Consider the following 25,899-nt stretch of genomic DNA (forward strand, 5'->3'; position numbering starts at 1 on the left):
AGTTAAGGATGCTACGATTTGCTGATGATATAGTAATTCTAGCCGAGAGTAAAAAGGATTTAGAAGAAACAATGAACGGCATAGATGAAGTCCTACGCAAGAACTATCGCATGAAAATAAACAAATACAAAACAAAAGTAATGAAATGTATTAGAAATAACAAAGATGGACCAATGAATGTGAAAATAGGAGGAGAAAAGTCTATTGAGGTAGAAGAATTTTGTTATTTGGGAAGTAGAATTACTAAAGATGGACGAAGCAGGAGCGATATAAAATGCCGAATAGCACTAGCGAAACGAGCCTTCAGTTAGAAATATAATTTGTTAACATCAAAAATTAATTTAAATGTCAGGAAAAAATTTTTGAAAGTATATGTTTGGAGTGTCGCTTTATATGGAAGTGAAGCTTGGACAATCGGAGTATCTGAGAAGAAAAGATTAGAAGCTTTTGAAATGCGGTGCTATAGGAGAATGTTAAAAATCAGATGGGTGGATAAAGTGACAAATGAAGAGGTATTGCGGCAAATAGATCAAGAAAGAAGCATTTGGAAAAATATAGTTAAAAGAAGAGACAGACTTATAGGCCACATACTAAGGCATCCTGGAATAGTCGCTTTAATATTGGAAGGACAGGTAGAAGGAAAAAATTGTGTAGGCAGGCCACGTTTGGAATATGTAAAACAAATTGTTAGGGATGTAGGATGTAGGGGGTATACTGAAATGAAACGGCTAGCACTAGATAGGGAATCTTGGAGAGCTGCATCAAACCAGTCAAATGACTGAAGTCAAAAAAAAAAAAGTAAAACTATCTGGTATGAACCGTCTTTCAACCATTTTTTTCGTAATAGAATTGAGGCCTAATCAGAATATTTACAATTACTCACTTAAAAAAGGAAGAAATGTAAATAATTAAAAACAAAAATTATAATGAAATAATGTTTTAAATTGTTATACTTTCTCCAAACATATAATACGATCTATATTTTCTGATTGGTCAATACGAATCACGTTACATTTCTTATTTTGATGATTATTTTACTTACAGTATTCCTTATTATTCCCTAGTATGTTTCCTTCTCTCTTCTGTCCACTGGATCTTAATTCGTAATTTTTCATTTTAGCTTAAAAATCTTCCAATTTTTAGACTTTTTCACAAAAGATTACCTTATACTGGATTTACTTTCTAGAGATCTGCTTTTCTGTCAATTTTTTCTGCCTTTTGAGAACCTTGTTAATTTTTTTTTTCTGTGTTTAATGATTTCAAATAAATTTTGTCATTTTTTAAAGTGCTCGTAAAACATAATTCTTTTCTTTCTTATGGAGTAGGAAATTTTTCTGTTTTGTTTTTTTTTTACATATTTCGGAATTATTTCTTATTTCTCAGGTTATAATTTGAAGAGTCTTTTTCTTAAAATCTTCTTGTTCTTTTTTATTCATTTTTCTATTTACCCTTTACTCTTAACCTTAAACATTCTGATGTGTACAAACATTTGGGTTTAATTATTGTCTTCTAGGTTTTATTATTGCTTTTATAAAAAGGCATTTTTGTTGTAAATCTCTTTAGTTATTCTGCACCTTTTCACCAATTCTTTCATGGATCAACAATTTTTTTCGTTAAAAATTCGACAAAATATTCATATATTTTGATTGTTTTGTCTGAAATTTGAGTTTAACGAATTTGGTGCATTTTTTATATCTGTCATGAATTTAGTTTTTTCTGTGGGGATTTGTAATCCGATCTCTCGTTTTCTCAATATTTTTATTATTATGTATAATATTTACATTTAAAATATGCTCTTACTTGCAAAAACATGGAAATTTGTGTTTAAAGATTTTTTGAGAGTAAAATTAAATTTAATTAACAGTTTCTGCAAACCCACCATTTTATTTCAAGAATTTATTTCACCGGGTAAGTTTTAATTTCTACAGAATAATTGTTGGCGTCTAGTAGCAATTTTTATACAGAAAAATACAGTAAATTTCTACATTTAGACAAAATTTTGTAATGTGAACTAATGAAATAACGTCTATTTATAATAAAAATACCAACCAATCGAAGATGGAATATAATGAATTAGTAGTATGATGTTGAGTGACAATCCTGTATGGTTAAACATCTATTGTATGTATCTATCATTAGTTAGAGATAGAAACGTCCTTGTTTGAATGTTAGTAACTCGACTGAAACAATTTTGTCACACAATAGGGAGTGAGTGACATGAGTGACATTATTACACGGGCAAAGGTAACTAATAATTTTAGCCCCGTAGGGGTTATATAGAAGGATAACTATCAAATGATATAAATGCTTGGGAAAGTCATGATGTCACCAGGACTCTCTCACTCTATCTCTCTCTCTCTCTCTCTCTCTCTCTCTCTCTCTATATATATATATATATATATATATATATATATATATATATATATATATATATATATATATATATATATAATAACATATATATATATAAAAACATATATATATATATACGTTATTTTTTAACATTTTTCAATTACCTAATAGCCTTAATAATAGAATTAAAAATGAAGAGGTGAATTTGTTTGTAGCAATTACCCAATACCCAGGAAAAATATTAAATATAAAATAGGTTGATAATTCAGCTCTGTTTCTGCTGGAAAATAAAATCTAACATTAGAAAAAATTAATACGCATTTGAATTTTTTCCAATTTGGAAATATATATTCAACAATTACATAATATATTAATATATGATGTTCAGCATATATATATATAGTACTAGCGGGCCCTTCTAGCCAGAACCTGGACCCTCGGGGCTCAGGTCACCCCAGGTGAATCCCAGAACCAACTCCAGGCTCCTTGGGGCCTACCGGGGCCAAGAGACCTACTCCATGGCTGCAGAGCTCGCTTCTCTCGCCATTTCCAGTTTGCCAAGGGGACCGACGCCCTGGACATCCGCAGTGTTTGCATAGGTCCCATTTCCGTCTACCCAGAGGGCTCCACCCCCTGGAACTCATCATTATACGTTATCCTCATGATTGTGAGAATAATACTCATAAATAATAATTATAGTATTCAGGATTTATACAAACCTAAAAAGGAAATTTAATTATAAAAGACAGAATAATAGTAACTATGGTAACTATCGTACATACACCGTTGACGACGAAAAATTCATAACTTATTTCTTTGCTATGGTGGCAGAAAAACAGTAATGAAGTAAAAGGATTAATTTTTTCTTAATAAAAAAGGATTTTTCTTAATGAATATCTTTTATTCACAACTTCACCCTCCTTGTGGACAAAGGAATAATAAATATTTTTAAAATCTTCACCTTCACGGGAGCTAAGGCCTTGGTCGTTGGTATAAACCTCCCCTGATATAAAACGAATGTATTCTGCAAATTTGAACGTAATCGGTTGGTTGGTTCTCGCGTGATGTGATAATAAACAGACAATCTCTCTCTCTCTCTATATATATATATATATATATATATATATATATATATATATATATATATTTCCGATTACCGTGATCTATGAGATCGAGAGTGTACACGATGCATGCAAAATTAAGCCTTCAACTTACTAACAAATACCCCGTTTGAATTTTGAAAATTTGACGATTGTTTGCAGAGATATAAGTGAACCCCATTGCACCTCCCAAAACAGCACCCCAGGGGCATCCCGTTTGTTACCAGTTGATGGTGATTGGTCTAGCCTCCCACGAGTTGCTCGCACACTTACAGCTCTAACCTCACACGCAGTCCCCAAGGGAAGCCCATTATAGTTAAACAGAGATTTTTAAATCTATTTTATATGCCGGCCTTCGTGGCACGAGTGGTAGCGTCTCGTCCCTTCATCCGGAGGTCCCTGGTTCGAATCCCGGTCAGGCATTTTCACACACGCTACAAATCATTCATCTCATCCTCTGAAGCACAATACCTAACGGTGGTCTCGAAGGTTAATTAAAAAAAAATTTAACATTATTTTATTTAACGTAAATTTAACTCTATTTTTTTTTTTTTTTTTGTAATATTATTCATTCGATTGATTCGAATCATTCAGTTCAAACGCAACGCACACGGTGATACAGACACAGTTTACAGTTCATTAAATTTTGTGAAATTGGACAAATCTCCAGTACTATAAATATATACATATATATATATATATATATACACACATATATATTTTTTTCTTTTCCGAGATGAATATATCTAAAAAATGTCTCTGTTATCCCCAAAAAACAAGGATTAAAATTTGGTTGCGATTAATGGAGTAGTTCTTTTGTTTAAAACGAACAAACAGAAACCCTTATCCTCTTTATATAATAGTATATAATACAGATGATATAGATATATTTACAGATTGTATCACAAAGTTTTCCCGGCACTTTCATGCCCTCTTTTACTCGTAAAAGTAATGGAAAAAAATACATAAACATATTTCCTAAAATGCTTCATGCTTCGTTTTTGAGTTACGGCTAGTAAAAACTTTTGCTCGGATTTCTGCTACCCCGGTGAAATGAGGTCGTACTGAAATTTTTAGGACGTTAACTAAGTGAAAACTTAGTGATTTTTTATAGTACTTAACCTGACAAACTGAATAAAATAAATCCCAGAAACATACCTGCAGTAGCTTTCGAAAAATCAGTATTGAAAACCATAAATTGGGGTAAAAATCCACTAATTTTTAAGTTTGACGTACAATAACTTTGTTAAATTGTTAATAAACACATAATCCTTGTAAATAAAACTTGTAGGAAATTGATTTTGAACAAAATAAACTAAGATAAGTTGATTAAAAAAAAGAAATATTAGAAAAATTGGAATCTTATTTCTAACAGTACATTACTACATTTGTCCGAAAAGTACTTATTTATTGTCAACAAAATTCAAATTCTTTATTGGTGAACTGAAAAACTTGTAAAAACAAAATTTACTGTTAAATATTGCTGTTAAATATTTTTAAAAAAATGGAAATTACACTACTATTGTAAAATTAAAATAAATAAAAATAACTTAGATAATACTTCTAATAATAAAGTTACTATTCTAAAGTTCGCATGTGTATATATATATATATATATATATATATATATATATAATACTCATATAAGGTCTGATAACAATCCTTAAAATATATATTACGTTTGCTTTAGTATATATAAATACATATATATATATATATATATATACTAAAGCTATACATACTATACATAAACAACTCGTGCATTTTTCCCGGCATTAATGTCATTAGTAAGTATTGGAGACCTTATAATTATTTAAAATGATTAAGTAAAGTTACAACCACGTAACAGTGAACCGTTACGTAACTTTTGATTCGGACAGTGGGGTTCAAACGCAAATGAAAAAGAACGTACGATGAAGTTCAGGCAAATGTGCATAGATACAGTAACTGAGAGCATCATTTGTCGGCCATCTGGCCGAATTCATGTTCCGCCGACTCAATCTGAACTATAAATCGTGAATCCATGCTCAGTTAAAAGGGAAAGGACAGTTTAACAACGGTTCTGAGCATCAGCGACAGCCAAACATACAACCTCCGATAAACAATTCTAAATCTTCTGAAGTCAACTTTCAAGGTTAGTTATATCGGTTTTTATGAATTTTACTCGGTCTTCATTAACCTTCAACTAGTGAGGTGACATCAAAATGACGGCGCGCGTAGGTGATTACCTACGATCATGTAGGTAATCACCTAGCCCCAGTTGGATGGAGCTACGTGATTACCCCCATCCTTGATCACTATGAAACGTGCTTTGCAGTAGCTGGTTCTTTTTTCAGTTATAGTTAGATTGCCGAGCACTGAGAATTTTTATAGTGTCTGATTTTTCTCAATGAGTATCCGACGTCAAACTGACGTGTGATCAATATTTATGTAAGTACAATCTCCTTTCGTAAAATGATCAAATAATGCGAATTTTGGATTAAATATTAATTTCTTTGCATCTAGTTGTTTAAATTTTATTAGCAAATCGTATTAATCTTTTCCAGTGTAAAAATGATGGTAAATGATCAGAATTTCAAAGAGCCAATTCTTCTTGAACTGGATGGCTGGGAAGCAAGGATTCGGATGTTGATGAACCAATTACAGGGCAAAATAGGGAACAAGGTGCAAATGGTAATCAAGAATGGACTAGAGATGGAAATCGAGAGGTGGTTGCTGTAGGAAATGAAGAACAGGCTGTTGATCGGAATGACTGTATTGTCGGCGAACATGACAGATTCTGAGGTCGAAGTTTCAGGAGGTGGTGAAAATGCAGGAATTGATAAACATGGGGAAGTAGATGAAAATGTTTATCTGAGTAAACTCAATTTTAGTTGGTCTAAAGCAGAACTGAGAAGAAATGTCCGAGTTGCGGCACGTAATATATTACGGATTTGTAACAGGCGTAATATTCGAAATGAAAGTGAAATTGAAGTATGGAATAAGCTATTTTCCTATTTCTTATTTTAAAATGTTTTACTGTATTAAAAAGTGGTTTAAATTATTAAAGGTGTTTTAAAAACCTTTATTCACTTAACAATAACTAAAATTAAAAATTTACTTAAAAGTGATGTAAAAAGTAACAAAAAACTAAGCGGTGTCAAAATGATGTCCCCTCACCGGATGTGTCGGTGAAACTTCATCTCACCAACTGAAGGTTAATATTTTTCAATATCATAGTATTTAAGGCAAGGAGGAAATTATAAACAACAACCCGCAATCTACACCACGGAAATCATCGACTGTAATAAGGAACGTTAGACTTGTTTTGACTCAAGCTTACCGTTCTTAGTACAATCCAGTGAACTCCTATTTGATGCCAGTGGGTACACATGATTTAATTCTGTTTCGTTTACGATCATTCAATTTTTATAATTAATTTTTAATTTTTTTTACAAAAAATTCATAACTCATTGTTTCCTTGATCAATATTATTTAATAATAAAATTGTGATTAAATTTTTAAATAAAAAATAATAAAAATTTGGTTCTGTAACTTCCTATTAACTTTATAATATAAATTTTGTTAATTTACAACAGAGATGTCCTATGTCTTCGGGAATGACGGTTTTCTTTTTCTAATTAAACTTTAATTTCTTGTTAGTGGAAATCCATTTAAAATATTTTCTACCTTACAGTTGATTAAGAAGCTGTGATACGGTTAAAGAAGGAGGTCCTTAATCTACGGAACAGTTAGGTGCATTTATTTCTTTTTAGGGAATGAATGCTTATCTTATGTTTGAAAATCATAAAATTTATATATATATATATATATATATATATATATATATAATTCAACGTGTACGATATTAAATGACAAAACCAACGCCGATTGAACTGTTTGGTCTATTTATTCCTTCGATTTCCCCAAATAGAAAAGAATAACCATTGTACCACTGGAAATAAATGAGATCAAGTCGCTCCCACCCTTCCAAGCATTTTCTCGTATGTATTCCCATCCTTTTCTTATACTCAGCAATTATTCTGTTAGGATAAGTAAACGAATATAAAAATGTTCTGATAAGATACGAGTGACAATACGACAGGGTGGAGATTGGGGAGAAAGCGGTCCGGAAAACTACGCTAACGCGAAGTGAATTTCAAGGAAAGTTGGTGGAAGAAGAATTCAAGAGGAAATAGTCACCATTTACCTTCACCTTTTATCATAACAGTTGGGTCTTTTAGTCTTTTATTTCTAATAATTTGATGGAAAATAAACCACTCGGCGTCAGTTATTCTACAACATTGTTTTTACGCTTATCAACAAGCTACTGTAATAATTTTTTAAGTTCAGTAATTAAAACAAATATATTGTAAATCCTAGGATTTCTCCCCAGTTCTCGTTGTTTTTTTTTTTTTTTTTTTTTTTTTTTTTTGTTTGTAAAGTGTAGGTTATTTCATAACACAAGAACATTTTAAGAATCAATTGTCATAAAACCACAATTTTTTAAACCAAATTTATTTCAAGTTCAAAATGATTAAAATTTTATATTTAAGAAATTTTTTCAAGATATTGAGATGTATTAAAAAAAAACCCATATAAAAAATTAAATTGTTGGAACGTAGAAAATAAGGGTGTGGTGTTAACCGAATTTAAATAATATTACCATTCTGTATAAAAAAATTGTTTTTAGATTGGAATGAACTTTCTCTAAGTTATATGCTTATTTATTTTTATGCTTTTTTAATTATGTACGATAAAAAGAATTTTAATATTTTTTTTAAATTTTCAGTGGATAATAATTAATTTCATATCGTAAAAACAAAAATATTGTGGAAGGAAGAAAAATCAGGAATGAGGAGGAAAAGGGGGAAAATCAAGAAGGGTATGAAACTTCGGTCAGTTATCATCACTAGACTATAAATTTTTTTTATAATATCTTAAAAAAACACTAATAAAATCCAGTCAGAATCAAGAAAGAAATGTTTAACATGATTAAATTAACGCAGTAAAATTATAACTTGAGAGAAAAAACAGGACTCTACAATGATTGTAAATTCTTCTAATTAATGATAATTGAAGAGTACTGTATTTACCACAGCGTATAATTTAAGCACGGGCTGCGGTCAGTTAATGCTTTGGTTAAATTTACTCACATGCTCTAAATCCCAAACTTCAACGAATTGGATCAAATTACACAATATGAAAATTTTATCCAGTTTGTAGTGCATTAAAATAATTATACTGCATTGACAAGAGATAGACTACAATATGATGACTATCTACAAAATGAAATTGCTATGTAATAACTATATCATATTAGTCCCCATGTAAATTTTTATAATACATTTCTTTATGGAAACTCAAAACAGTATAAGTCGTATAGATATGAAAAAAATTAATTATTATCTCAAAGTATTACATACGTTGTAAAATTAAATTTATTATTAACCCTTCATTTTGCCTAATGAGGAAGTTTTTGTAAATGTGATTCGGATGATAATTGGTTTAATTTTTTTTTTCTGATAAAAATAAAATGTGCAATAACATGAAAAATAGCGTTTATTAATAATAAAAAATTTAATAAATAAAAAAGACTTAGCTTTAAATTAAAAAATAACATTAATAAAATGATGAAACGTTTCGTAATGAACTTGAATCCTTGAAAGAAAATTGAAATTTGCTGAAAAATCAAGGTATACAAATATTTATGTATTAATAAAGAATTAGAACCCTTAAATAACTTTTCAACAGTTCAACATAAAAAATTTAATTTAGTATATCCTCTTATGTTGAAACAACCTATTTTTCGTTATGAGACCACTACATACCAAATCTCCAAACGGAGGGGGGTAACTTAATAATCTTAAATGGAATGGGTAGAGTTATGAAATATCACTTTACAGAGCATTGAGAAAAATTTCATTGTGTAGTAACTCTAACCAAAATTACGGCCATTTAATATTTTTTGTAGGTAGTCTCAAAAGTGACTTAAGTATGCTTAAAATAGTGATACCACATCAAAAAAATTATTGTTTTGAGGGGAAAGAATATTTTCTTGATTTTTTTTTTATGTCTCTCACTCGGGCGGTTATTTATGAGGTACTTTTGGAAGTAGCTGTGAAACATACTATGATTAGCGGACGTTTCGTCCACACGGTAAAGTCAATTTACGCTGTGGTCCACAAGAAGTCCAATATCCACTGTTTTGTTTGTCCATTTTATTTAACTCTACTGGTATTTTTGTCCACCGTTAGTTTTGGTCCACTTTCTTTTAGTCCACACGGATTTATTATACCAAGATTTAGGTCTGTTTTCAGTCCACTGTGAGTTATATAAAGGCAGACATTGTTACCATTATTGGAAATTAAAATATTGCTTGCCCACGTTGCTAGGCGATATCATTTTGGTAAAATTTAATAGAATTATGGCAGAGTTGATTTAGGCGATATAATGTTGGAATAATTCATCGAAAATTATTGCAGAAGTGATTTATTGTAAAATAATAAACCATCGGTTATTTATCTATCACTCATCTATCATTATATCTGTGAATCTCACAATGGACATTCATAGATACAATGATAGAAAATTATTGCAGAAGTGATTTATTGTAAAATAATAAACCATCGGTTATTTATCTATCACTCATCTATCATTATATCTGTGAATCTCACAATGGACATTCATAGATACAATGATAGAAAATTATTGCAGAGGGGATTTATTGTAAAATAATAAACCATCGTTTATTTATCTATCATTCATCTATCTGTTCATCTATCATTATATCTGTGAATCTCACAGGAGATTCATAGATACAATGATAGATGAACAGCAACAAAATCAACAAGATATCACCCAGCTGCTAGGCCATATTAACATAAGATCACCCTTGAACAAAATATATTTCGCAAACCAAACACACATTTCAGAAGTTGTGCAACGATATCAATAATATAAGGACGAACAACGTATGACAACTTACATAAAAGAGCCGTCGCGTATATACTAAAGGTGAACCCTGCAGAATTGATTGATGAATAAAATGTGTAACATATAATTAGTGGTTATATGTCATAATTATTTCTGGGATACATATACAATAAAAAAATAAAATGTAATATGTCTTTTTTTATTTATCTCGGTAAATGGAGTAGACAAATATGCGATGACTTTATTTAAAGGTCTTCTAATGGACAATACGGTAAATAGACATTACTTGGAGTAGACGTAAGTTCGATGAACGAAACTGGGATATGGACTAAATAATTTTAACTAATTAATTTTTGAGGCAAAAGAAAAAAAAATCTAACACTCTCTTCAATAGACACTAAAATAATAAAAAGAAAATTTTCAAAAACCTTTCTCCATTAATCTTTTAATCCTTAGGTATTTCCAGAGTGAACTATGGCTACAGCCTGAGTTTTTTTCCGCCTAATGAAAATTTATTTTTTTAAAACATGTTATTTGCACTAACAGCAACTGATTTATACAGTTTGTTATCTTAATTTGCGTCTGCATATTATTAAATAATTGTACAAAAGGTCACAAACAACCCAAGGGAGTGGAATCCCTAATTATAAATAAATGTTGCACTGCTATGTAAAATATTTTTGTACCGGCACCTTACCGGTATTGTTTTTTTTTCTTTCTTTGTGTTACGAGTATAAAATAAAATTATATATAAACCTATTAAACATACTAACTAGAAAATTTAGCCAATATAACAAATTCCCCACAACCCCGCGGGAGGAAAAATACAACATTCTAATAACAACAACATCCATTCAAAATTCAAGTATAATTTCCAATAAAAATAAAATCAACTCTTTCTAAAGACACATTATTTTACTTATGCACTAAATTGTTCACTATTTACAAATCTGTTTACGATACGTACGAATCGTAATCTGTTACGAAGTAGCTGTAAGACCAGCTGTCATTATATCGTCCCTAATATAATAATATCATTATACTAATTTCCCCTGTATCTTCAATGTCTGATTCAGGATTAGTTAGAAACAGAATTATTTCATCGTCACGAATAAAGATTTAGCCATTACAACATAAAGAACTAACTACACGTGGAATAACACAAACATAATCTAAACGCTTCTCTCGGAGAGCAAGTTGAATACAATTCAAGAAAGTAACAAACAATACAGCCTTCTGAACGTGTTATCGTCTGTAAATGAGAAAAGTAACTTTAATTCATAAAAATCTTTTTGCAATTTTGCCAGAGTTCATTACTAGTATTAACAAAACGAACATTCATGTACGAGCGTACTAAAGAAGATCGCAACGTATCAGTACGTGCGTCGCCATGCAGAGACATATGGACGCCAACGTACCGGTACGTTCGTAAGGATTAAAAAGTTAAAAATTGAAGATAAAAACTTAATAAAATGAAGAAATTTCTTGATAGCTGTATAAAAGAAGTATACACTCTCAAATATTTTTTTTTAAATATTTAAATAGAAGGGAAATAGAGAAAACGAAAAAAAATATGTATTTCAAAATTAAGAGGTTGATTTTTTTAAAATACTTTTTGATTATTTATATATTCATAGTAGGTAATAAATTTGCTTTAATAATTTTTTTTCTAAAATGCCTCTGGGAAAATCGAAATTGGATTTTCGCGATATCCCTCACCCTTACCGAATTTTGAAAAAATTCAAGATCAATGCCCCTTATTTAAAAATTTTGTGCCAAATTAAAAAAAAATTGGGTACTTATGTATTAACGTCACCGCAACTACAGATTTATTTAAAAACAAAGTAGTCAATCGGATTTCGGAGGAAAATGGGCCAATATAGAGTTAAACATAGATTTTAATAAATGGTTATTTATATTTATTTAATTTAACCAAACTTAACCTATGCTCGCTTCACTCGCTAACCTTGACTAATTAACAGGAGTGTTTTGATTATTTAAATAATAAATAATTTAATAATTACTGAATTTATTAAATAAATACTCAAAAAATTACGGTGTTAATTAGTCAAGGTTAGTGAGCGTAGGTTAAGTTTGGTTAAATTATATTTATAAAATAAATAAATATAAATAACCATTTATTGAAATTAATAAAGAGTCTGTTCATTTTCCACCGACATCCGATTGACTACTTTGTTTTTAAATTAAGTTGTAGCTGCGGTGGCGTTATACGTAAGTACCAAAAATTGATTAAGTCATTCCCGAGATATAAGGTCAAAATCAGTGCTACACGTACACATAGATATAAATTTCTGCTCTAGATGAACTCGTTTGACCCTAAAATGTAAAGATTTGCACAAAAAAAAACCGATATCCCATTTTTAATTGATCGCTATACTTTCCCCTTTATTGTAACTATTCTAGCTGTATTCGCCGCGAAACTAATAAATATGCACATATAAACAACTGCGTGCGCGCATGTTTATCAATTATCACACGTCCGGACGGACTATTCTTTTGTATTTTTTATTGGCGTTTCGTGTCTTCTCCGTGTCCAAAAACTAAAAAAAAATAATTTTTTGCCCAATTACCATATTTTTATAATATTACATTATACTACAGCTGCCCAGAAAGTAAAGAGAGTTGGATACTTTATGTAAAAAATATACAATTTATAAAAACATTTATAATTGTATATTTATAAAATTATAAATACCTAATATTTGTTACACAAAAATAAATATATGCAACAAACAATGTGTTTATTTATAATTGTATTAAGGCAAGATAGTAGAAGGGGAATGCATGATTTGTGATAATAAGTATTCAAATGTTGCAGTGTTAAATGAGAAAATTAATAATGACAGAGATATGTAAACAATTTGCTATAGTTTTATTAATTAGTAGTACTAATCGAATTAAATGGGTGATTTGCATTTTTAGGAGCCATCGGATATCAGCAATCGATTGGTGTTTTGTATCCGCATTTATGTATCACTTTGGGATGTGTAAAGACGTGTTTATCTGATCCCACGCCAATATAGGTAAATTTATAATTTTTAACGAAAGACGGCTAGTATAAAAAGCTACGTTTCCTTCCAAAAAGTGTAAATATATACGAAGGTACGATTGAAAAGAGAAATTAAATTATATTTAGTGTTTTCCGAATAATACAAATAATATTTCAGATCAAGGCTATATATCAATGTGAAATTTTAGATTTATATGTATTAATGCTGTTAAAGAAGCCGTGGTTTGACCAGGAACCAGAACATTTAATTCTTCTTAACAATTATTTTTATACATACATATTTTTCTCAATATTTTCTTACTAATTTATAAATAATAAATCTGCATTCATTTTTTTTTAAATGTATATTATCCTTATATGTATTATCCACGACGTTAAGCTTCAATAAGTTAAAATTTAAGTAATCAAAAATAGTAGTTGTATAACAAATAAAATATTTTTAAACATGAAATTTCTATTCAAAATGTTTTCCGTCAAAAAAAGAGATAGAATTAATCCACTACATAGCAGAATCATTTCATAAATGCAATCGTAGCTTATTTAATTAGTTTCTAAATAAATAACAACAAAAAAAATTGTCGTATAATAAATGGAACAAATACATAACACTCTGCACGGTTTCGTTAGGTTAGACCAGTCCAATTAAATAAAGGTTGTACATAAGTAAAGGTTAGAAAGTATAAAATAGTTATAGAGTATGTAGCTAATAAACATTAAAAAACAAATAAGATGATATATTCTACTTCCCAGTTTTTTTATTATTTAAAATAATATAAGTAATTGAAAAAATAAGTAAAACTTACGGCAATTGCTGTACATCTAAATTAGGTTAGTAAACACACACGATAAAAAAACGAACGCACTTGACTACGGTTAATATAAATCTTCCACTGACAGCCGAAAGAATACGTTTAGTTAATCGGCAATTATCGGTAACGATCGGAACTCGTTACATTGTACAGCTGCACGAATATGACTAATGCTGCTATACACACACGTGCACTGGTAGCCAGCAAATCACAAATATACAAGTCCCTCTGTTTATTCTTGGAGTTAATATGAAAACAAATAGAAAAAAATATTAACCTTTGACTAACGCGTTATTGGAATTATTATATTTATGAAATAATACTGTAAAGAAATATTTCACTTAACTATCTACACTTTTTATTAATTAATATATAATTTTTATTGTGTAAAATTTTCGGTAAAACAGAATTTTTTTATAGTCTTTTTATTTAATCAACCCGATTTGGAAAAAAATAAAACTGATTTTTGTCAGCATTTCATACTTTACCCCTGTTAAATTATTTATTACACTATAACTACCAGGAATGTAAAAATTAACGTGTAGGTCATTAGTTATTGTAAAATTATTAATTGAATTAGTGTTAAAAGACATATCTTTTATCTTTTTATGATTTCAAATTAGATTATTATTTTTTTATCAGTTGTAGGCTTATAAGAAGTTGTGACATCAGTAAAACAACTGTTGACAATTTTAATTTCGTAAATTTTCCACAGTCAACAGTATTTTCTTTGGTAGAAATTTATAAAGATCTCTAAATAATGTGTGTGTTGTACGTTTGTATCTCATTGAGTTATATATTCTAATGAATAATTTGTTAAAACACATAAAATATAATGTATTTATACTTATTTCCAACACTAAAATTACTTAGAAAAATTTGTGTGTGAATTTAATTAAACAATTACTAATAAAAGATATACTTTTTAAATTTAATTTAAAATGATTTGACTATAAAAAAAAAAAAAAAAAAAAAATAGCAAGGATCCAAGAAATGAATACGATACCCCTGATCTAGCAAAACGTCATCTTTGAAATCTTAAACTTCAATGTTTTAATATTATCAATTACCCATTTATAAAAGATACCATGGCAAATTTGAATATTTGTAGCGTATCTAATTCAGAAGTTATTAACCCAAATAGACACCAACATACATAAATACAAACAAACGAGCAGAATTTACGTCATCTCAGTTTTTTACTTTCCTGGCAAATTTAGCAAGAATCGTTACATTAATAGGAAAATCATGTCGGTGATCATGTCAAAAATGGAGTATCGGATATTTTTTTTGCAAATCTTTAAGTTTGAGTCCCGCTAGTTGCTCTAGACCGAACCGATTTTCAAATTTGGCTCAAATACTTCTATAATATATGGAGCATTGATCATATTATTTTTTTTTTTTTTAATTCGTTAAGGGCTGGGGGATATCCCCAAAAAAACTAATTTCGATTTTCTTCAGAGGAATTTTAAAGAAAATAGATCTGTTAACTACAATGCATATATAGATAATCCAAAAAACTAACTTAATTGAAATATATGATTTTTTTTCCTCTATCACCGTTCGGTTTAAATATTTTGCTTCATCTTTTTTTCGCAAGTTCATACTTCATTTACAGAGCTATCAACAAATGTTTTTTTTTTTTGTAATTATAGACTCCGGACTAATCTACAGAAACTTTTTTCTTCTTATTTTAACCTTTATTAAAGTAGATTTAGATTTTGAGAAAACTTTATTTGAGTAAATCTGTTAAGCTTAATCTATATATGAATATTTTTAGAGAAAATATTTCTTTAAATTATTCCCCATCTCAAAAAATATATATATATTCTGTTGTTTTTTTTTTTTGTTTTTTTTTAGGCTCTAACCTTTTAATTTTTATCATTATTATCCGGGCATATCAAATCATACTTTGCCAGAATTTTTGTATTATATAGTATCCTCTTATAAAAGTTACCGTGCAAAATTTGAAGATTTTTTTATGTATCTAATCGAAAAGTTATTAACCCAACTAGACATCAACATGCATAAACATAAACAAACGAACAAAGTTTACGTCATCTCAATTTTTTTTAACAACTTTTCGAAGAAAATTACGGTATTAATTTCGGTCAGATAGTAAGATTGAGGGATGAAATTTAATTTTATTTATGTTTTGATGTGTGAGGATTATGTACCATTCAAGTATAAATTCTTGTGGCTTGAAAATTTCCAAAACTACTACATCAGTTTCATTGGAATTTAGTCAGGCTGTAGTAGTCTGACGTTGTGCATGTAAAATTTTATGACGGTTGTGTCGTTCCTCAGTTACGCTCAGTCTAACGTTGACAACAGAAAATATAACCTCAATTTAAGGTTACGTTCGACTTTGTATTGGTCTGTTTCTTGCACGCGCTTACGCTGTGATGAAGTTACGCTTACAGTGGTGAGTGAGTAACAATTGAATTTTAGTTTAGTAACTAAATTCGTGTGTGTGGGTCTAGTGGTTATTTTTAATTATCATATTACGGTTGCAATCGTTTTTTATAAAGAGAAAATATATTTTAATAATAAATTAGAAAAAAAATTATACCTCTTTAGTTTTCTCATTTAATTTATGTTTTGTATATTTTTTACGCAAAACATTATACAATATAACGAAAAGATTCTTCTTGCGCATTTCTGTGCAAGAGTTTTTTTTTTTTTACAATATTTATCGATGTTACATGACTCCTGAGTCCAAATACAAATTAAAGCCATTTCTTCTTTACGTCATTTTATTAATTAAACCATTTCGGTTAAATTACAATTTCTTAATAAAATAATATAGTAGAGAACAGGCTTTAGTGTTTTATTTGTTACACTGCTATAGATATATAGTATTTCTAATATTAAACATCAATTTTATGGACAAGTGATTATTAATATTATATTACGATATCTGTTTAAGACAGCAATAGTCTGATATCACACTATTTGAAGAGGTGCCAAGTTTTCTGTCTCAGCTGGTAGTAAGGAAACCTGTTAGAAACATTAAATTGAACTACACTATCTTTATTATTTTTATTATTAGCCAATAAGTTAAGAGAATATGCTATATTTCGTTAAATAATAACTTTTATGACTTAAAGAAAATAATATAGGCTAATAAAGTGATATAAAAACTGATTATTGTAAAATGTAATTAAGGTTAAAGTTTTAATTAATTACAGCTACTTTCATTTTATGAACAATTTTATATGTTTTCTGTGTGTATGTGTTCGGGCATGGATGTGTGAGCGAGCGTTGTATTAAACAGGGGAACGATAAAACTCATTTTTACTTGTTATTTCTTACATTAGTACAAATGTCTTTCTAGATAGATGTTTCGATTAAAATCTAATCATACAATTTCCTTTTTTTATACACGCTGAACTAATTTATTACTGATAGGCCTAACACATAATACATTTTATAAAACAATATTGGTACATACTTCATGTTATATTTGTACGTAATACATAATCTAATGTTAAACATGTAAACGAAGAAAAATAATTACTCAAAAAAGAAAAAATAAATCGATAAAATAAAATGCCAGTAAAAAAAAATAGAATACTTTCTATTATTATATCAACTTGTATATATTTATTATTTCTAGATTGTATTTTTAATTACATTCATAGCTATGTTCAGAAATTAATCAAAACAAATTAATCAAAAATGTTTTACCTACGGATCAACAGAATATAACCTTAATTTTAAAGCTTTCAAAAGTTAAATATGGTTCACGAATCTTTCTCGAAATATTATAAAAGACATTTCTAATTGATTTAGGAAAGAGTTTTTAAATTTAAATAAGCTTAAAGAAAAATTACTGGGATAAAATTAAACATCTGAAATACAAAAATAATCAATCAGAAATCTTTTATTTGAGATAATGATGTCCATTTGATTCAGTACTTCTAGGAAACAGAATGGAGGTGTAATTTGTAAAATAAATATCATCTCCATTTCAATCGGAATCCAACGTGAATAATATGCAACAATATATTACGTAGAAGAAGCAATAGAAGACTACTTCATTCCTCACTTTTCCTAGTAAATCAACATCGTATGTTTATTATTCTTATTCAGAACAACCTTCTTATTAGAAATAATTTTTGACTCGTATCAGATCATTTCAACAACAGTTATGATTATAGCACACATAATAAAATATACTGCAAATTTCTTCATAAAACTATTTTAAAAATTTGTTTTAAATAATACAGAGAGTTCGTAAAGAGGGATTGTCTTCCGAGAGTAATGTTTTCTGCAAAGGTTGGTAATCCAGGGTTGTATGCAGTTTGTATCCGTGAGCCAGCTAGGATTGGACATTGAGAGCAGAAGGCGTGTCTGGTTTTTTGTTGCGTTCGTCATCTTTGAAATATTAGGACCGTGAATTTTCGTGTGAGCTCAGAACAGCGAACAATTCCATTAGAACATTAGAACAGCGAATAATTCTCGTTGAATATGTTTCCCGTGAAAACGTATGTACGTATATGAACATGCTAAATGCACAGATAATGAAAAATCATTTTTCCGTTAGAAATTCAGGTACACCAATAAATAATCAACCTATTGTTAGGGCGTTAATCAAGAAATTTTAAGAGATCGGATGTTTAACGACTTGGGTGAAGTGATATATCATTAGTTCTCGGTGAAGAAAATCTGCAAGACATATCAGCCATTATGGAATGTAGTCCCAATAATTCCAAACGAAAGACATCGTTTTTCCGTAGAAAATATAGGTGTTGTAATAATTTCGGTGTCATCCCGTTTAAAGTGAAAGGAGTTCATAAGTTATTAGCCACAGACTGGAGTAAATCACTCAATAATTTGAATACTTTCACAGTATTTTCGACAATATTTTTCCTATAACGATGGGACATTTATCAGGATATGTGCACATACAGAACTCACGTCTATGACCAACAACTCGCATACCATACATGAAATTCCTGTACGTGACCAAACGATTACGGTGTGATTTGGCAATATCCAGAAGAACAGTCGGTTCAATATTCTTTGCAGAAACAATAAATTCAGCTCGTTGTTATAAAATTATTTGCTACTTTATGGGAGAGCTAACAGTGAAAGAAATGAATAATGCTTGGATTCAAGAAGGCAATACACACGATCTAGCACACAGTCCATGAAGTTAATGCAAGATGTTTCTTGAGATCGATTGATTTCTATGGGCTTGTGGCCAACTTGTTTTTCGATTTTAAACCCACCGGATGTTTACTTCTTGGACAACGCATAAAACTGCTTATCAAAGAAACCACTACATCCTCCAGGAACTTCAAACTACTATTTATGGTTTGCCCAAGAACATTCCTAATGAAGAACATGTGAGAGTATTTGAGAACAAGAAGAAACGCGTACAGGTATAACCGAAACTTTAGAGGATATTCTCTTATTTTCATCGGAGGACGGGAAAGCTCTCTTAGACACCGTTTGCCAGTACAGACAGCAAGTGACGGGCTCTCACCAACTACAACGCCTTATACAAAATGCCCTGATACCCGCCTTTAGGCATTACTCAGAGCATGCTGTTTACGGGACTCCTTGGATGGGTCGAAGAGTCCAAGACATATCGAAGAGTAGTGGCGACCTCTAGGGGATCCTGCTTGCTCCTTGCCTTGGCTATCCTCTCACCATCCTGCTCAGTACTAGTCAAAGTTGCAAGGTTTCTCTCTTTTTTCTTTTACCACTTATCTGCAATAAACAAGGCATACTTATAAAGATGAACTTAGTCACATACTACTCGTACACAATGTGAAAATTGATAAAAAAGATTGAAAATAACACATTCTCGAAAATTTTATATTGTAACATTTTCTTCTTCTTCATCATTCTCTCTCTCTCTCATTCATCATCTTCTGCTGAAGTATTGCCCTGCTCAGTTTTATAACAGCGTTCCAATTTTGTTCGTTGCAAAGAAGTACATCGATCAGATTGTCAGTGGCCAACCTCCCAATAATACCGCTGTCTGTCCTCTGCCCACCTATCACATTTAAGGATATTCTGGATGAGAGATATCTCCTTATTGTTTTATTGATTCTTTTATTATTTCAATATTTCCTAATACAGGATAAAATTTTAAAATTATTTGTTTTTTTTTTTTCTTTAGTCTTGATTAACAACAGGATTTGACTCTTTCGATGAAATAAGAAAGATTTTATGTCCTTTTATTTTTTTTTTCCAAGAAAAAGAATATGGATCTTACATTTTTTTTTATGGAAGTACATAATTTAAAAAATTTATGCGTAAGATGAATTTTCCAAAAAAAAAATTAATTTTTCCCATATTTTTAGTGATTTCTTCGAAATTTCCAGTAAGACAAATTATTCTGAAATAGAAATTCTAGTGTTTTTATTCAAATTATTAATTAATTTACTCCAATTTGTTTCGTTGAAAAATTTTATTTATTTAATTATAATTAAGAATTATTTATTATTTCAATGCGGAGCAATGTAATATAAATTATCATTATAAAAGTATAATATATTAATCTTTGCGTTAATAAAACCACTAAAGAAACAAAACTATTCATTTTCCGAGCAACGTAACTTCAAACAAAAAACAAATCCATTTTGTAAAAAATTACAATCAAGACTGCTGCATAAAATTGCATTTAATTAAAATAATCTGTAATTAGAATAATAATAAAAATAAACTGTTTTACCTTTTGTACTGATATTTTTTAATTATTATTTTTTTTTAAACAGTTCGTATTTTATAATTTGTCTCGTAATTTCTTTAATTCTACAAAAACATTATTTTTATTAAAATTCTAATTATACAAACAATTACTATATACTCTTTTAAATAAAATTATAAGTTATGAAAAGTATAAAAAATAAGTTTATTTTTTTAATTTTATGTAATAACTTCAAAATATAAAATGAAATTACAGGAATGAAAAATTAAATTAGAAGATTCATGAAAAGGGATTTCATTTTGCTACTGTCTTTTCTGCATACTACTATTTCCCTCTTTCCTTCATCATAAATCAAAATTTACATCTCACGAAAGTTTTATTATTCCGGAAATTAAACGGAAGTCAGTATTTACGAAGTAAATTTAGTTATAGCCTATATTTTCAGAAAAACAATAAATTTCTACTTTATTGTTAAAAGTACTGTTGATTTACTTTATATTAAAAAATTACAGTCAATGTATATAATAAATTATTCAAAAATGGTAAAAAGTGAATTAATAAATAAGTTGTCTCTTCATTCGATTTTCAACAGAATTCAAGTGGTAGCCTATACAAAGTATCTCCGTTACGGAGTTAACAATTAGAATCACATTTACTGAAATATTGATGTTCATTATACAATTAATCTTGGTAGTGAAGAGAGTGTTTTTATTATTCATAAAGTAAAATTTTTAGGTATTTTATTCGATGACAAATCGCTTAAGATGATTAAATTGATTTGGTTTGTAATAAAATCGAATCCTATTATTTATCTTTGAAGTGCTTTAATAAAACGATAAGCATATCACCATTAACGTGTATTCTTGCCTGTAATATAACATATCATCTCTTAGGGCTCCCTCAAAAAGTCAAAATGAGTTTTTAATGTATAAAAATGACCTGTCAGTTCATTATTTAGCACTTATCCACTGATATTTAGAAAATTAAATATGTTAACTTCTTTAAAAAGAATTGTTATTTATTTTACAAACTATTATAATTGTTATTTATACAAACTGCACTTCTATCAAATGGAAAAAATATTTTTCGTGTAACTGAACTCAAAACTTCGGCTTACGGGAAAGGTTCATGTCTTATAATTTACCTAAATATTTTTATACGCTTTTAATTTTCTCTGTGCGCTGTGTCGTACGGCGAGATGGTCAGAATTTTATCAGCAATATTTAACCCACTATCGGATCAGATAGAAGGTTAAAATTTTGCATATATGCTTATTATCGATGACATTGCATTGTGATAAAAAATTCATAAAAAAATCTATTTTCATAGAAAATTTGTTGTTTTCAAATAACGGAAATTCAAGCAACCGCGCATGCGTACGAAAGATTTCAAGGCAGAGTACCAGTCATATGTGCTTTCTGCTACGCAAGAAAATGAATAGTTTATAATGTGAAGATGGGTTTATATACGGATAGTTGTCAACTAGTTTCAGTAAACCGCTGTTGTTAAATTTATGCACAAATATATTTGAATCGGTTATTCATTTGCAACATTATTATATTTCAGAAGAAATTCATCTTCGATTGTATATAATTGTGTAGCGTTAGTTAATCAATTTATACAATCTGTTTAAAATCTATAAACTAACACATTTTCCTGAGATTATATTCAAGAAATTTCATAATAATACATTGTTTAATTGTGTCAGTAATTTTTTTTAGTCTAATTGAGACTAAAAAGCATTGTTCTTTTTTTTTGCAAATAGTAAAAATACGCTTTTATTTAACTAATGAAAAATTAAAAAAGTACCGAAATTTCACTAATTGTAAATTATTGGATTAAAGTATAATTTGTTTGGAAAAATTTTCCAATTCAAATATACTTAAAGATGCACTAGAAAAAGAAATACAATTTTACTTTCATATTAAATCAACAATATATTAAATGACACGAAATTATAATTATTTTTTTATTTTTTTTTTATTTTATGTTTTTTGAGGTTTTAAAAGGCTTTCGTCATTAGCTCCTTTCCACATCTAAAGAAAATAAGAAAACTATTTCTTTTCCCATCGCGATAAAAATACTTGCGACGTAGTCAGAAGACCAGTCTTATCAATGCATATCATCTAATAAAGACTTGTTATGGGACATTAAAACCCCAAAAGAAACACAAGATGACAAGGATGTAAAGGGAGCTTGCCACTTAAAAAGATATAAACCATTTCTTAGAAAACGTTGTCAAAAACAATCAAATTTGCTTCAAAACAAAATCACTTTCAAAAACACAGTTACAAAAATTAAAATTATATTTATATTAAAAATATTAAAACGTATGGTGGCAGAGTATTAAAAACCCTTGCCACTTATAAAAACAAACAAAACCACTTCTATCAGGGTTATTAAAACATCTTCATATCACGCAAAAATTAAAACTTATTTGTTTTCACTAAAAAATCGTCAAAAATTAAATAAAAATTAGCTTTTTCTTCTTCTTATTCTGCCCTATTGTCTAGGTTTTTCCTTAGGCCATTCTTTTTTTGTTCTCTTCTCCATCTTCCTAAAGGCCTCGATGTCAAATTCCGAGGTATCTGAGTCCTCAGAGATGGTATCTTAAGATCCCCCTCCGGAAATCGTGGAGGATATCCTACTGCTGACATCTGACGACACATGCTCCATGGCGCGGTGAAAAGTACATCGCAGTCCAAACTAGATGCACTCACCGTTAAAACGTGTGGGGCAGCTGAAGTCCTCGCCCTGTCGGCTAAAGCCTCCTTGCTTTTGGAGGCTCTATTGTTGATTTTACGAAATTCTTTTCATGTAACATTATTACTTCCATTTTTTCAGAATCCTCAATAGGGATTTTTCTCTGAACTTTCATTTGTGGTTTAGGTACCTCAGGCTTCTTCTGAGCTTTTATTTCATTTAGTTTTGCTTCTGAACTGTTTGAAGGACCAATTCTTGGTGGAGAAGACGTCATTGTTTTTGTAACATCCGCTGTCTTCTGTAACCGTTTATGGCTTGTTTCTTGGACTGGTTTCATTTTAGATTTCTCAATAATTATACGTTCGGCCATCGTGACTAATGTACCAGATCAGTTATCACGTCTCCTGCTTTAAAGGGTGCTGCAGGAGCTGCAGCAATCTGAGCTTAGGACATAGTCATAGGTGGTCTACTTGCCACAATTATCTTCGCATTGAAGGAGCTGACATTCTCTACGGTCCTCACTTCTTGAATAGCTACTTCTTGTTTGTAAACTGATCATTTAAGTGATCTTGCGGAGTGGTGTTGTGGCAATTGACGCACACAGAAGGGTCTCTGCATGGGCCATCGGAGTGCTCCTCCCCCCCCCCCCAATCAAATTTTTTTTCTTTTACATCGCGCCACTATGTGTCCAAATGTTTTGCACCCAAAATACCGCAACGGAGTTGGGATAAATGGGCGATTATCCAATCGATGAAAACCAGCTTTTATACTTGTCCGGGCATTTAGGTCTTCTCCATTGTGTCGTGTGTTCAATCTTCGACATGCAACGACTCCTTTTGGATGAAGCTCTTCAATGATTTCTTCTTTTGTGTAGTTTGGCAGATCCTTACGCACTACAAAACCCTTGGAAGTATATAATCTACTATGTGGGACAACTACAATGTCGATGAGTTGCATCTTCTTTGCCTTGAGTAACCGTGACGACTGTATGTCGTTGACGGTCTTAACAAATAATCCCGTCGAAGTCTTTCTTGTTTCTTTAACAGCTCCTCCAGTTGCTTCCGTAATGCCTTTAGCTATCACGAAAGGGCTAATTTTAGAAACATCACCTTCCTTTTTCTTGATTACTAGATATTTGGCAACAGGTCCTCCACTTTTAGGTCGAAACTAAGTTCGATTCTTCTTTTCTAAACCTATGAACTCTTCTTTATCGCTGAACTGAACACTTTTCCTTCTCTTTGCTTCCAAAGAAAGAGGTTCTCCAAGACGAGAATTTTTGCGTGAAACCTATGCCAAGAAGTTGTGGCAGTTGATGTTTCCATAAATACCACATTTCACCAGTTAATATGTCGCAAAGTGCGGGTGTAGAGACGGTTGGGCGTTGTCCAGATCATTGATCCTGCCAGGGTTATCCCAGTCAGCCGCCTCCCACAAATTTAACCCAGACTGGGCAGTCAGATACTGCCTGACTCACAATACGGTCATGCCTCCCGCCACCGCTGAAAAAACAGCGAAACCGGGAAGCGCAACCGCAAACACCTCGGGACCGCCAATCCCGTATACTCCACAGGGAGCTCCTGAACAAACCCATTGCTCTACTGGCCGACAAAAGTGTAGGTACCGAAGTACCATGTTGTTGTCGGCCCCGGACGTGTGCATAGATATTATTACACGGACGTGGGGTTGAATATATCCAGGAAAATTATTATTATTATTACTATCATTATTATTGATTGTAAATCAAATTACTGAAGAATAATAAAAATATTTTCTATATAATTAGATTATCTTTAATTTATTAACAATAAATTTAATGACGAATAAAATAACTTTTTTATCTTCATAACTTTTTTTTTAATTTAAATACTCCGTAATGTATAATATATGAAAATATATTACAGTAATATTTCATTTAATTTTTTATTTTTTTTTTTTTAATATGCTAATTTTTAAATTTTAATATACACCGTAAAGCTAATGGCCTAAACGCCTGTGTCAGAGAGAAAGAATTTAGTAGGAATATTAAACAAAATACAAATAATTTAGTCCACCCTCCTCACTAATGACAACAATTTTTCTCCAGAGTCAACTTCGTATTTATAAGATTTTTAGAATTTTTACGCCTTACCATGTTTTTGTATTGATGTGCTTTAAATTTAAAATAAAAAAATTATACGAAAATATTACCATCATCAAAGAATAAAGTATACAAAAAATTAGTATTCAATTTTATTTTTTTATTAAAATTTTTAAAGTACTTCGACCCAGCAATTATGTGCTCTCAAGTTTGAGGATTAATAAAAATAAAACTCTCTAATTTAA

At 29.9% G+C, this 25,899-nt stretch overlaps 1 long non-coding RNA gene across 1 annotated transcript in view; it reads left to right on the forward strand.

Moving 5' to 3' along the window:
- The window catches only part of LOC142322951 (uncharacterized), a 1,078,737-nt gene that overhangs the window by 547,784 nt on the left and 505,054 nt on the right, over positions 1–25,899 (forward strand). The window lies entirely within an intron of this gene.

Source organism: Lycorma delicatula, chromosome 4 (assembly GCF_047948215.1).
Source record: "Lycorma delicatula isolate Av1 chromosome 4, ASM4794821v1, whole genome shotgun sequence".
NCBI lineage: Eukaryota > Metazoa > Arthropoda > Insecta > Hemiptera > Fulgoridae > Lycorma > Lycorma delicatula.